A 13,641-nucleotide genomic window follows, 5' to 3' on the forward strand; every position below is an offset into this window, starting at 1 on the left:
GGACAATCGCTCGATCGTGTGCACCAATGTGGAGGGGGGGCAACATACTTGCCTAGGCGCCCAGCCGACTCGTCACTGCGTGTGTCTGCCCTAAAGAGATATTCTGAGACAATTTGCAGTTGGCTTTCATTTTTAATTATTTGTGGATAATGATTTATTTAGTGTTTCATTCAGCAGGTTGCAAGTTCAGCAGTCTGGTTTCTATGGTCAAAATCACCCTAGCAACCATGCATTGATTTAAATGAGAGACAGGAGAGGCCTGAATAGAAAGATGAGTAATAAAAAGTAGCAATAACAATATATTTGTAGCCTTACAGAGCATTTGTTTTTTAGATGGGGGTTAGTGACACCCATTTGAAAGCTGGGGAGGGTCAGAAAAAGAAGGCAAATATTTAAAAAACTATGACCAAGAAAAATTGTTTAGAATTAGCCATTTTAGAACATACTTAAAATTAATTCAATCAACCCTTTAAAACATTGAATCTTACAATGGAAGATTTCCAATCAAAGGGTACATACAACACCCCTTGGAGTTTTTATGCGCTCCCCAGTAATGTAACTAGTCATCTTGGGGCCCGGGTGCAGGCCATGCAGCCAGGCCCCTCCCCCCCCCCGGACGCATTTTTCAAATTTTTGTTTCTGAAAGCAGTGCAGTGTGTGAAATATGGATTCCAATTGCCTTGATTTGTACCCATAATGCAATCTTTTTGTCCCTGGTATACAGTATTATTTGGGTACCTGCTAAGCGGCATCCAACAAAGCACAAATATAGACACAAATAATCAGCCATCTTATGACACATTATGCACAAGTTGCAGTGCACGTGTGTCTGATTCACTTGGGGCCCTGGCTGCTTATAAACCTGCATAATGTATAGGTATACCCCTAATTGTTGTGTAGTGACCCAAATACCGCCCCCTCTCACGCTCTATGCTTAAAAATCAACGTTGGAGTGGGTCAAAGAGAGACAGCATCACAATAGCGCTCTCTGCACTAGCGGAGCTGCATTTCTGGGTTTAAACCCAGGAAATTCGACACTAGGAGGCACATTTATCAAATTCATGTGAGTTTTTTAAAACTCCCCCCCCCCATACTCCTATTAATTCGAAATTTGACCAATCGAAATGTATTATTAAAATCGAATTTTTAAAACTCGGACGAATTGAAACAACCCGAAAATTCAAATAGAATTCAATCACACTCGATTCGATTTTTTTCTCCGAAAAAAACTCGAATGTCAGGAAGGCTGCAAATATCTCTAAATTGATCCCTGGACCTCTCCCATTGACTTAAACAGCAATTTGACAGGTTTAAGTCAAATTCAAATTCTTAAAGGAGAAGGAAAGGCTTCGTGCACTTGGGGGTGCCAAATGTTAGGCACCCCTAAGTGATTGTATTTACTTACCTGAAACCGCGGGCTGGTGCTCCTATCAGCAGAAAATTTCACCGGCCCAGGGTTATTCCAGTGAGCACCATGGAGAGATCCTCGTCCGTCTTCCTCTCTCTTCTCGCGGCTGCGCATTTGCATTAGAGTGAAAAGCCGAACTTTAACTAAAAAGTCGGCTATTTCGTTCTACTGCGCATGTGTTTGCCTCGGGAAATTTGAAGAAAGAAGAAGACGGAAGAGGAGAGCTCCGTGGTGCTCGCTGGTATAACCCCAGGCCTGGTGCAGTTTTTTGCTGATAGGAGCACTGGCCTGGGGTTTCAGGTAAGTAAATACAATCACTTGGGGGCAGGCCCGGACTGGCAATCTGTGGGTTCTGGCAAATGCCAGAGGGGCTGCTGTATGGTTCCCTAGAAAGTTACCATATAGTGGGCTGGTAGGGGGCTGTTTGGGCCTCTGTGTACTTGGAATGGCAGGACCTATTTTGACTCCCAGTCCAGGCCTGCTTGGGGGTGCCTATTATTTGGCACCCCCAAATGCAAGATGACTTTCCTTCTCCTTTAAAGGGCCCTGTGGGCCCTAGATGTCTGGAGGGGCCTTAGGAAGCCCACATGTCTGGAGACCCGCAGGAACAATAACTAATTACTTAGTCATCAATCTTGTGCAGTGCGACTAATGAAATCAATTAGCTGATTTGTTGTTTTAGCTTAGTGCAAGGGTTTATTTTTGTTCTTTCCATTCAAGATTAAAGCCAATAAAGTAAATTCACGACTATGAATATTATGCAAACAGTGCGCAGATAATAGCGTAACAATAGCGAAGGTTCATAGTGCTGTAGTTCAGCTACACATCCAGAGATGACCGGCTCTAGGTCAGCAAGGAGATAATAACCCAGTCCTGGTATTGCCAATACCTAATCCCATGCTCAGAACTGGCATAGATTAAAATAAGAATTTATAGATTGTAAGCTCTTTTGGGACGGGCCCTCTTAGCCTTTTGTATAGCTATGTGTGTAATTCTGTATGCTCTTTGTATAAACCCATTTATTGTACAGTGCTACGGAATAGGTTGGCATTCTAAAAATGACATGGAGTTGGTAAGACTGAAGGAACTAGAAGTTACTTTTTATGAAGTTGAGTAACACAAGTGTAATAAACTTAGTAAGAACTCAGGATAACCTGAGGCCTAAACTGGTTAATGCTCTTAATGCAGTGAGGCCACATGGAAGCCATGAGTTAAGTGCGTTTCGCAGCAGTTCTTGGACCCCCAGGAGCAGAGTCTGGAAGCAGCAATGACCACTCGGAGGAGCAGCCAAGACTGAGGTGTGGCTCCAGGATGAAGCAGAGTTGCAGGGAGCGTGGGCTGCGTTATGGATGAAAAATGGCTCAACATATTTTTTGTGTTCTTATCTGTGGGTTACACCTCTACTTATTTATTTAACATTTCCAACCCAGAAAACAATCATGAGGGTAAAACCCGGCGGAGGAAGAATTGTCCCCTCGGGGGGTAAAGCAGCTGCACATTTAATAGCAGAGAGAGAGGAGACTGAGAGGATAAAGTGCATACAGCAGCAGAAAGACTGCACTAATCCTACAGCGAGAGATAAAGTTCCACTGTATTGTCTGACAACAAAGACTCAAACCTACACAATGTTACACGGCCTTTCCATGTGTTAGTCCTGATATTAACCCATCAGGTGCCTGCTGGCTTGTCTGTGTCCCGGCCTCTCAAGGGCTTATGAACACTCACTCTGGTATGTCACCAAATACACAGAGAACACTTTAACATATGTACCCCTCCTCCACTCAGCTCTTAAATCCCCTTTGCTTAGCTCTTCTACTCCACTTTGTGGCTCCTCTCCCACTTTGTGCACTGGTCTCTGTTTTTCTCTGCTCCATTGCAAGTCTCCCACCCCATCCTCTCTGCTCCACCCTTCTCTTCATTTGCTCCACTGCTGCACTCTCTCATTTTCCTCCAACATATTTCCCCTTTTGTTGTATTTCGTTTCTTTGCTTTCATATTTATCTTTAAATTAATTGCTGCACCTTCACTAGCATTACTGGGGGAGCAGTCCAGTCAGGGGTTCTTCAGACTAAAAACCATGGTTTGCTTATCTTGAAATCGTTACAAAAGTACCTTATATGCAGCTGTGGCTGTTCTGGGCTCTCAGCCAAAAGCCAATTAAGTTAGTTTTGTATTCTGGCTGTTCAGTGCAGAGAAAAATGGGACCAGTACAAACGAGGGACTGTGGGTTGAGCTGTCATAAGAGCGACTGTCCCTCTAAAAACGGGACAGTTGGGAGGTATGCACAAAGGGGCATGGCTTGCTGGGGAGTAGGCAGAATTTAATGGGTTTTGTGTGGGACTTGAGAATAATGGGACATGGTCATGGTGAATCTGGGCTATAGCAACACACACAAGCACAAACATTTCTTTTTTAATTGGGGCCCTAATTAACTTGTTGTCAAGGCTTAGGTAATTGGGACAGTCCCTCTTTTGACAGCTCAATTGTGTTCCCTCAAACATGCTTTAGGTATAAAAGAGAGAGGTCAAACATACACACACATATATATACATATATATACCTTGTTGTATTCAACTAGCTTTCATCCACCTAGTGCGAAGGCATCTGTTCCATTTTCACAATTTCTCCGCACTATGCGGAACAATTCTGATGTTGACACATGCGAAATCCAATTGCAAGAAACCTTTGAACGCTTTAAACAGCGAGGTTATGACCACTTTGTTCTATCTAGGTCGTTGTCTCAAGCACGCGAATATATAGAACGCGAGGGCACCCAGCCAAATAAAAATGATTCCACTGTACAAGATCGTTTCATTTTGACTTCCCGTTATACATCAGGCTCAACCACAATTAAATCCATTGTGGACAAACATTGGCCTATTATACAGAGCGATAAAAAGTTATCCAAGTCCCTGACAGGGAGACCAATGTGGGGTTTTAAACTAACTTAAGGGATCTATTAATGAAGACAGATCCAGTTAAGTGTTATGAATCAAATAATAGTGTTTTGAATAAACTCAAGAAGGGCTGCTATAAATGTGCAGGGTGTACCACATGCAGAAACATGACAGCAGGGAAAACCTTTCGCCATCCTCATTCAGGTAAAGAATTTCATATAAAACATCGAATCACTTGTACAACCACACATGTCATTTATATTATAACTTGTCCCTGCGGTTTAACATATGTTGGTAAAACTCAGAACACTTTGAGAGAAAGAATGGGAAATCATAGGTCCTCTATCAAAAGAGCATTTGAGTTGGGTAACTCAGACCTTCCCCTATCTAAACACTTTTTGTTGAAAGGCCATAGATTGCCCACTTTGAGATTTATGGGCATTGATCTAGTACCTGAACCGATGAGGGGTGGTGACTGGGACCGAATGTTATTAGAAAAAGAAGTTTATTGGATAAAAACATTGGACACTGTGGCCCCACGAGGACTAAATGAATACTGCTCTTTTACTCCTTTCCTTGATAACAGATAGTAACAGTAGGCACATAAATTATTATGCAATTTAAGTCTTATGTTATAGCCTTTTTTAATAAGATATTTATGGTCATCGCGATTGTTTTTAACATTTATATGACATGCTTTATATGTTTTTTAACATTTTATTGGTTTTATAGGTAGCACTTCAAATTATTTATACAATATTGTGTATTTTGTATTTTCTTACAGACCAAAAAAACTTTTTGGAAATCACATGTCAGTTGATTGAAGGTTCACTTAATGATTAACACACACACCTGCAACAGGGGCGTGGTTTGGTGGTGGGTGTATGGTGGGTGAGTCTATAAATTATTTTCACTTGTCTGTTGATGCATCTTGATAAAGGTCCAAGGTGAGGACCGAAACGTCGATCAAATAAAGGATTAACTTTTTCACAATAAATCCTGGTGTGCAGCAGCATTTTTCTTGAGTGAATATTGCATCCCTGTATTGCACCCAGGTATGTAACTCCTTATGTGTGTGCCCTAGCCTTCTGTTGCATATATATATATATATATATATATGTATATATATATATATATATATATATATATATATATATATATATATACATAATTGTGTTAAAAATAATAGCAGTCTGAAACCACTAAACTGATGAATTTCTAAATGGCAAATAATAGGTATATTTGGTAAAACCAACAGACCCAACAGTCGTGACATGCTGCTGATTTTGTGTCATTGAATAATTAATTGAGGCTTATTCCAAATAAAAGCAATGTTCAAAATAATAATAGCTTGTTCCAAATAATAACAGTGTGGAGTTCAATTAGTGAGCTCATTCATTCTGTGAAAAAAACAGGTGTCAATTCCGGCCCTTATTTATGGAAAGAAGGAGCAATGGAAAGAAGGGGCAAAAAAAAGAAAATGGGAAATTACCATTGGAATGGATAGAAGAATAACCAAAATGGCATAGACTCAACCAATAATCAGATCCAGGAAGATCAAGGAAGGAGTAAAGTTACCTGTGATACTGTTACAATTAGAAGGCGCCTATGTGATATCAAGCTATTGGCAAGAAGCCCCCCCCCCAAAGTCCCATTGTTGAAAAAAAATAAATAAGATGTGCTGAAGAGCTTACAATTTTCCAAAGAACACATTGACTGGCCTTAATAGAAATGGCGCAACATTTTGTGGACTGATGAAAACAAGATTGTTCTTTTTGGGTCTAGGGGCCGCAGACAGTTTGTCAGACGACCCCCAAACACTAAATTGAAGTCAAAGTACACTGGGAAGTTCAACTATGGCTCTCGCACACCCTTAGTAAATTAAAGTAACGACACCTGGTACACGAAGGTAGAGGATTGGCCGCCTCACAAACAGTCCAGCAGAAAGAATCCCAAGGCACACAGGATAATTGCAAGCAAGCTGCCTTGCGTGTTTATTGAAAAGTTGCGAAGTGTTTATTGCACTTCGCAATGAACACGCAAGGCATCTTGCTTGCAATTATCCTGTGTGCCTTGGGATTCTTTCTGCTGGACAGTACACTGGGAAGACAGTGAAGCTGGTGGCACAAGCATCATGATATGGGGATGTTTCTCATACTGTGGTGTTGGGCTTATTTATCACATAACAGGGATCATGGATCAGTTTTAATACATCAAAATACTTGAAGAGATCATGTTGCCTTCTGCCGAAGAGGAAATGCCCTTGAAATGGGAGTTTCAACAAGACAACGACCCCAAACACACCAGTAAATGAGCAACATTTTGGTTCCAGCCCAACAAGATTGACATTATGGAGTAACCAGCCCAATCCCCAGACCTTAATCCAATAGAAAACTCGTGGGGTGACATCAAAAATGCTGTTTCTGAGGCAAAACCAAGAAATGCAGGTGCCAGAAGTTGGTGGACTCCATGTAACACAGATGTGCAGCAGTTCTCAGAAACACTGATTATACAACTAAATATTAGTTCAGTCATTCAAAGGAAAACAAAATCTTGAAATATTTTTCAGTTCATACAGTGAATGAGTTGGTAAAGAAGAATGCAGGGACTGCTATTTTTTGGAACAAAATGCAGGGATTGACAGCACTCCAAGGAAATACATCAAGTCAATAATTCAAATGAAAGTGGAGATTTATTGGTGATCCAACGTTTTGGCTCCGCACAGAAGCCTTCGTCAGGGAAGGACGAAGGCTTTTGTGCGGAGCCGAAACGTTGGATCATTTGAATTATTGACTTGATGTATTTCCTTGGAGTGCTGTCAATCCCTGCATTTTGTCTACATACTTCTCAGACTAGCACCCAGGTTTCTGCATACTAATGGTTGTGCATTCTATTCTGTTTGATTATATATATATATATATATATATATATATATATATATATATATATATATATATATATATATATATATATATATATATATAATATACTCTATATACCTAGTGGGGGGAAATATATTTGCAAGGGATTTTTGCTGTGAAGAAGACTAAGAGGGGAGACAAATCATTTCGGACATGGTCTGGAAGGGTGGGCTGAGGATAACTTGGGGATGGTGTGTCAAATCCTCTGGCATGTGGTGGAAACACATTTCCTGACAGTCAATTTATAGGCAATAAACAACTAACCGTGAAGTCACACTTGATCTAGACTTGTAACAGTCGCAAGGTGAGACTTCAAACAAGATCATGCCTGAGTAGTTTTGAATAGCTCTAAAGCAAAGCTCAAGGAGCTCACAGAGGTTTGCTTAGGACGGAACACAGATAAACCCATTTCCCCACATTGTATAGATGTTTTAACACCCTCCTCCACTGATATTACTGCCTCCTGCCCGTAGTCAGGTTCTTGTTGAGTCAACATGCTGCTCTCAGGTTGTAGTACATCACTAGTGGCTTGCAGATAAAGAGGAGTTTCTGCCATGAGGCAAGGTGAGCACCTTCTCTAGAAGTCACCAGGGGCAGTAAAAAGCCGTTCCTTGCAATCTTAAAAGCCAAATTTCTGGTTATTAAACTGAAAATTCGGCTTTTCTATTGTCTTTTCTCTATACGCTAGTGATGCGCCTTCTCGAACCCCAGCAATGTTAAAGGGATAATGTCATGGGAAAAAATTTTTTTTTTCAAAATGAATCCGTTAACAGTGCTGCTCCAGCAGAATTCTGCACTGAAATCCATTTCTCAAAAGAGCAAACAGATTTTTTTATATTCAATTTTGAAATCTGACATGGGGCTAGACATATTGTCAATTTCCCAGCTGCCCCAAGTCATGTGACTTGTGCTCTGATAAACTTCAATCACTCTTTACTGCTGTACTGCAAGTTGGAGTGATATCACCCCCTCCCTTCCCCCCCCCCAGCAGCCAAACAAAAGAACAATGGGAAGGTAACCAGATAGCAGCTCCCTAACACAAGATAACAGCTGCCTGGTAGATCTAAGAACAGCACTCAATAGTAAAAACCCATGTCCCACTGAGACACATTCAGTTACATTGAGAAGGAAAAACAGCAGCCTGCCAGAAAGCATTTCTCTCCTAAAGTGCAGGCACAAGTCACATGACCAGGGGCAGCTGTCAGATTTCAAAATTGAATATAAAAAAATCTGTTTGCTCTTTTGAGAAATGGATTTCAGTGCAGAATTCTGCTGGAGCAGCACTATTAGATTCATTTTGAAAAAAAATTTTTTCCCCATGATAGTATCCTTTTAAAGGGGCAAGGGATAGGAGAGTAAGCATTTAGGAGAGAGCCACCTCCCTGCCTTGTGCAGCATTTTTATGCCCATCAGAAATGCATAAATATGCTATTTAGCTGATCCAATGAATTTTATTGTGAATGTATTATCGGCGTAATCACGACATCGAGGGAGTTTATAAAAAAAAGTGGGGTAAAAAAAGCCACATTAAGAATGAGCCTGAGGCATTAGTACTGACTATGAGTTTAGGAGCAATCAATACCCATCTTCTGTATCTTCTGTTCTAATTTACTTGTTGTCGCTACTTGTGTTTGCCCCCCATCCTTTGCTATTATTGTTTTGCACAGATAATGGGGCCATATAACTACTGGTGAATGGAACAAAGTGTGATTGGGGCTATCTGACATTGTGCCTTCGACTTACAAAGAGTGCATGCCGACTAGAGTAGATACTACATACCTCCCAACTGTGTTTGGTTCTTTAATAAAAAATAAATAAACCATAGGCTCTTTTTACTAGTGATGGGCGAATAAATTGGCCTGGCACGAATTTGCAGTGAATTCCAGCGTTTCGCCGCCTGCGAATAAATTCACAAATCTCCTGTGAAAACTCGCCGGTGAAATTTCGCCGGCGTCAATTTCCGATTTTCACGATTTTTTTGTGAAAATGTCCGATTGCATTGGAAATTTGTACAGTGTGTTTAAGCCGTGGTGTAATCATGGATTTGTTTAGAAATGTTTGCTTCCTCGTATGTATTTAAAACACGCGCAATGATTTAATTAGCTCAGGAAGCAGATGTTACCATGGGTCTCATCCACCATTATTCTTAATCCCTTCCTGTAATCCTTCCAGCTCTTTCCTAAATGCCTTCCCTTTAATTAATAAGTAGCTTGCTTGTTGCAGTATCCTACATATATATTTTTTTATGTTCACTGTTAGCTAGCTTTAAACTCAATACCACTCTGATCCCTGATTAATTTTTCTGGGAAACATCACATAAATGATTTTATCTGGGATGCATTTTAAAAGGATGCTTTCAATAAGCAAAAGGAAATAAAAACAAACTAATAGTCTCTGGGAAGGGAGTGTGACTGTGGGATAGCAGGTATAGTAGGGAGAGATGGTGTCTATAGTAACAGTGGGATAATAGTCTCTGGGAAGGGAGTGTGACTGTGGGATAGCAGGTATAGTAGGGAGAGATGGTGCCTATAGTAACAGTGGGATAATAGACTCTGGGAAGGGAGTGTGACTGTAGGATAGCAGGTATAGTAGGGAGAGATGGTGTCTATAGTAACAGTGGGATAATAGTCTCTGGGAAGGGAGTGTGACTGTGGGATAGCAGGTATAGTAGGGAGAGATGGTGCCTATAGTAACAGTGGATAATAGTCTCTGGGAAGGGAGTGTGACTGGGGGATAGCAGGTATAGTAGGGAGAGATGGTGCCTATAGTAACAGTAGATAATAGTCTCTGGGAAGGGAGTGTGACTGTGGGATAGCAGGTATAGTAGGGAGAGATGGTGCCTATAGTAACAGTGGATAATAGTCTCTGGGAAGGGAGTGTGACTGTGGGATAACAGGTATAGTAGGGAGAGATGGTGCCTATAGTAACAGTGGGATAATAGTCTATGGGAAGGGAGTGTGACTGTGGGATAGCAGGTATAGTAGGGAGAGATGGTGTCTATAGTAACAGTGGGATAGTAGTCTCTGGGAAGGGAGTGTGACTGTGGGATAACAGGTATAGTAGGGAGAGATGGTGCCTATAGTAACAGTGGGATAATAGTCTATGGGAAGGGAGTGTAACTGTGGGATAGCAGGTATAGTAGGGAGAGATGGTGCCTATAGTAACAGTGGATAATAGTCTCTGGGAAGGGAGTGTGACTGGGGGATAGCAGGTATAGTAGGGAGAGATGGTGCCTATAGTAACAGTAGATAATAGTCTCTGGGAAGGGAGTGTGACTGTGGGATAGCAGGTATAGTAGGGAGAGATGGTGCCTATAGTAACAGTGGATAATAGTCTCTGGGAAGGGAGTGTGACTGTGGGATAGCAGGTATAGTAGCGAGAGATGGTGCCTATAGTAACAGTGGATAATAGTCTCTGGGAAGGGAGTGTGACTGTGGGATAACAGGTATAGTAGGGAGAGATGGTGCCTATAGTAACAGTGGGATAATAGTCTATGGGAAGGGAGTGTAACTGTGGGATAGCAGGTATAGTAGGGAGAGATGGTGCCTATAGTAACAGTGGATAATAGTCTCTGGGAAGGGAGTGTGACTGTGGGATAGCAGGTATAGTAGGGAGAGATGGTGTCTATAGTAACAGTGGGATAATAGTCTCTGGGAAGGGAGTGTGACTGTGGGATAGCAGGTATAGTAGGTAGAGATGGTGTCTATAGTAACAGTGGGATAATAGTCTCTGAGAAGGGAGTGTGACTGTGGGATAGCAGGTATAGTAGGGAGAGATGGTGTCTATAGTAACAGTGGGATAATAGTCTCTGGGAAGGGAGTGTGACTGTGGGATAGCAGGTATAGTAGGGAGGGATGGTGCCTATAGTAACAGTGAATAATAGTCTCTGGGAAGGGAGTGTGACTGTGGGATAGCAGGTATAGTAGGGAGAGATGGTGTCTATAGTAACAGTGGGATAATAGTCTCTGGGAAGGGAGTGTGACTGTGGGATAGCAGGTATAGTAGGGAGAGATGGTGTCTATAGTAACAGTGGATAATAGTCTCTGGGAAGGGAGTGTGACTGTGGGATAACAGGTATAGTAGGGAGAGATAGTGCCTATAGTAACAGTGGATAATAGTCTCTGGGAAGGGAGTGTGACTGTGGGATAGCAGGTATAGTAGGGAGAGATGGTGTCTATAGTAACAGTGGATAATAATCTCTGGGAAGGGAGTGTGACTGTGGTATAGCAGGTATAGTAGGGAGAGATGGTGCCTATAGTAACAGTGGATAATAATCTCTGGGAAGGGAGTGTGACTGTGGTATAGCAGGTATAGTAGGGAGAGATGGTGTCTATAGTAACAGTGGGATAATAGTCTCTGGGAAGGGAGTGTGACTGTGGGATAGCAGGTATAGTAGGGAGAGATGGTGCCTATAGTAACAGTGGATAATAGTCTCTGGGAAGGGAGTGTGACTGTGGGATAACAGGTATAGTAGGGAGAGATGGTGCCTATAGTAACAGTGGGATAATAGTCTATGGGAAGGGAGTGTGACTGTGGGATAGCAGGTATAGTAGGGAGAGATGGTGTCTATAGTAACAGTGGGATAGTAGTCTCTGGGAAGGGAGTGTGACTGTGGGATAACAGGTATAGTAGGGAGAGATGGTGCCTATAGTAACAGTGGGATAATAGTCTATGGGAAGGGAGTGTAACTGTGGGATAGCAGGTATAGTAGGGAGAGATGGTGCCTATAGTAACAGTGGATAATAGTCTCTGGGAAGGGAGTGTGACTGTGGGATAGCAGGTATAGTAGGGAGAGATGGTGCCTATAGTAACAGTGGATAATAGTCTCTGGGAAGGGAGTGTGACTGTGGGATAGCAGGTATAGTAGGGAGAGATGGTGCCTATAGTAACAGTGGATAATAGTCTCTGGGAAGGGAGTGTGACTGTGGGATAACAGGTATAGTAGGGAGAGATGGTGCCTATAGTAACAGTGGGATAATAGTCTATGGGAAGGGAGTGTAACTGTGGGATAGCAGGTATAGTAGGGAGAGATGGTGCCTATAGTAACAGTGGATAATAGTCTCTGGGAAGGGAGTGTGACTGTGGGATAGCAGGTATAGTAGGGAGAGATGGTGTCTATAGTAACAGTGGGATAATAGTCTCTGGGAAGGGAGTGTGACTGTGGGATAGCAGGTATAGTAGGTAGAGATGGTGTCTATAGTAACAGTGGGATAATAGTCTCTGAGAAGGGAGTGTGACTGTGGGATAGCAGGTATAGTAGGGAGAGATGGTGTCTATAGTAACAGTGGGATAATAGTCTCTGGGAAGGGAGTGTGACTGTGGGATAGCAGGTATAGTAGGGAGGGATGGTGCCTATAGTAACAGTGAATAATAGTCTCTGGGAAGGGAGTGTGACTGTGGGATAGCAGGTATAGTAGGGAGAGATGGTGTCTATAGTAACAGTGGGATAATAGTCTCTGGGAAGGGAGTGTGACTGTGGGATAGCAGGTATAGTAGGGAGAGATGGTGTCTATAGTAACAGTGGATAATAGTCTCTGGGAAGGGAGTGTGACTGTGGGATAACAGGTATAGTAGGGAGAGATAGTGCCTATAGTAACAGTGGATAATAGTCTCTGGGAAGGGAGTGTGACTGTGGGATAGCAGGTATAGTAGGGAGAGATGGTGTCTATAGTAACAGTGGATAATAATCTCTGGGAAGGGAGTGTGACTGTGGTATAGCAGGTATAGTAGGGAGAGATGGTGCCTATAGTAACAGTGGATAATAGTCTCTGGGAAGGGAGTGTGACTGTGGGATAGCAGGTATAGTAGGGAGAGATGGTGCCTATAGTAACAGTGGATAATAATCTCTGGGAAGGGAGTGTGACTGTGGTATAGCAGGTATAGTAGGGAGAGATGGTGTCTATAGTAACAGTAAAGACCATAACAGTCACAGTGGAAAGTGACCATTACTGTGATTGCCAGTCATATTTAATATAAATAATTCATAGTTGTTATTAATACCCAACCATCAGTATAAAAAGGCCCTAGCTTAAAGTTTTATCAGGTTGACTAAACACAATATTCATGACAAGTTTCAGAGAAATAACACAATCCTGTTGTCTTTCCTGGCAGGACATGTGTTACTTGGATATCACTGCAATCGTTAGAGTCCTGCATCAACACATAACTTAATACAGACCTCACAAGCACAAGCTCAACACAATGTCGCCTTGGAAAGGAGTCGGCGCTGAATAATCTATTTATTTTCATACAGTCGACTGTTTAATCTTGCCACAATGTTTAATTCATTTTCGGCCGTGTCCTGCAGAATAATACACAAGTGGTTTGTGTTAGGCTGCAGAATGTTCTAGGAATACAATGAGATAGATTTGCTTAAAAAAAAAAAATGTTTTCAAGTCTTGAAGCCGTTGTTGTT

The sequence above is a fragment of the Xenopus laevis genome, chromosome 7S (assembly GCF_017654675.1).
Source record: "Xenopus laevis strain J_2021 chromosome 7S, Xenopus_laevis_v10.1, whole genome shotgun sequence".
Lineage (NCBI taxonomy): Eukaryota > Metazoa > Chordata > Amphibia > Anura > Pipidae > Xenopus > Xenopus laevis.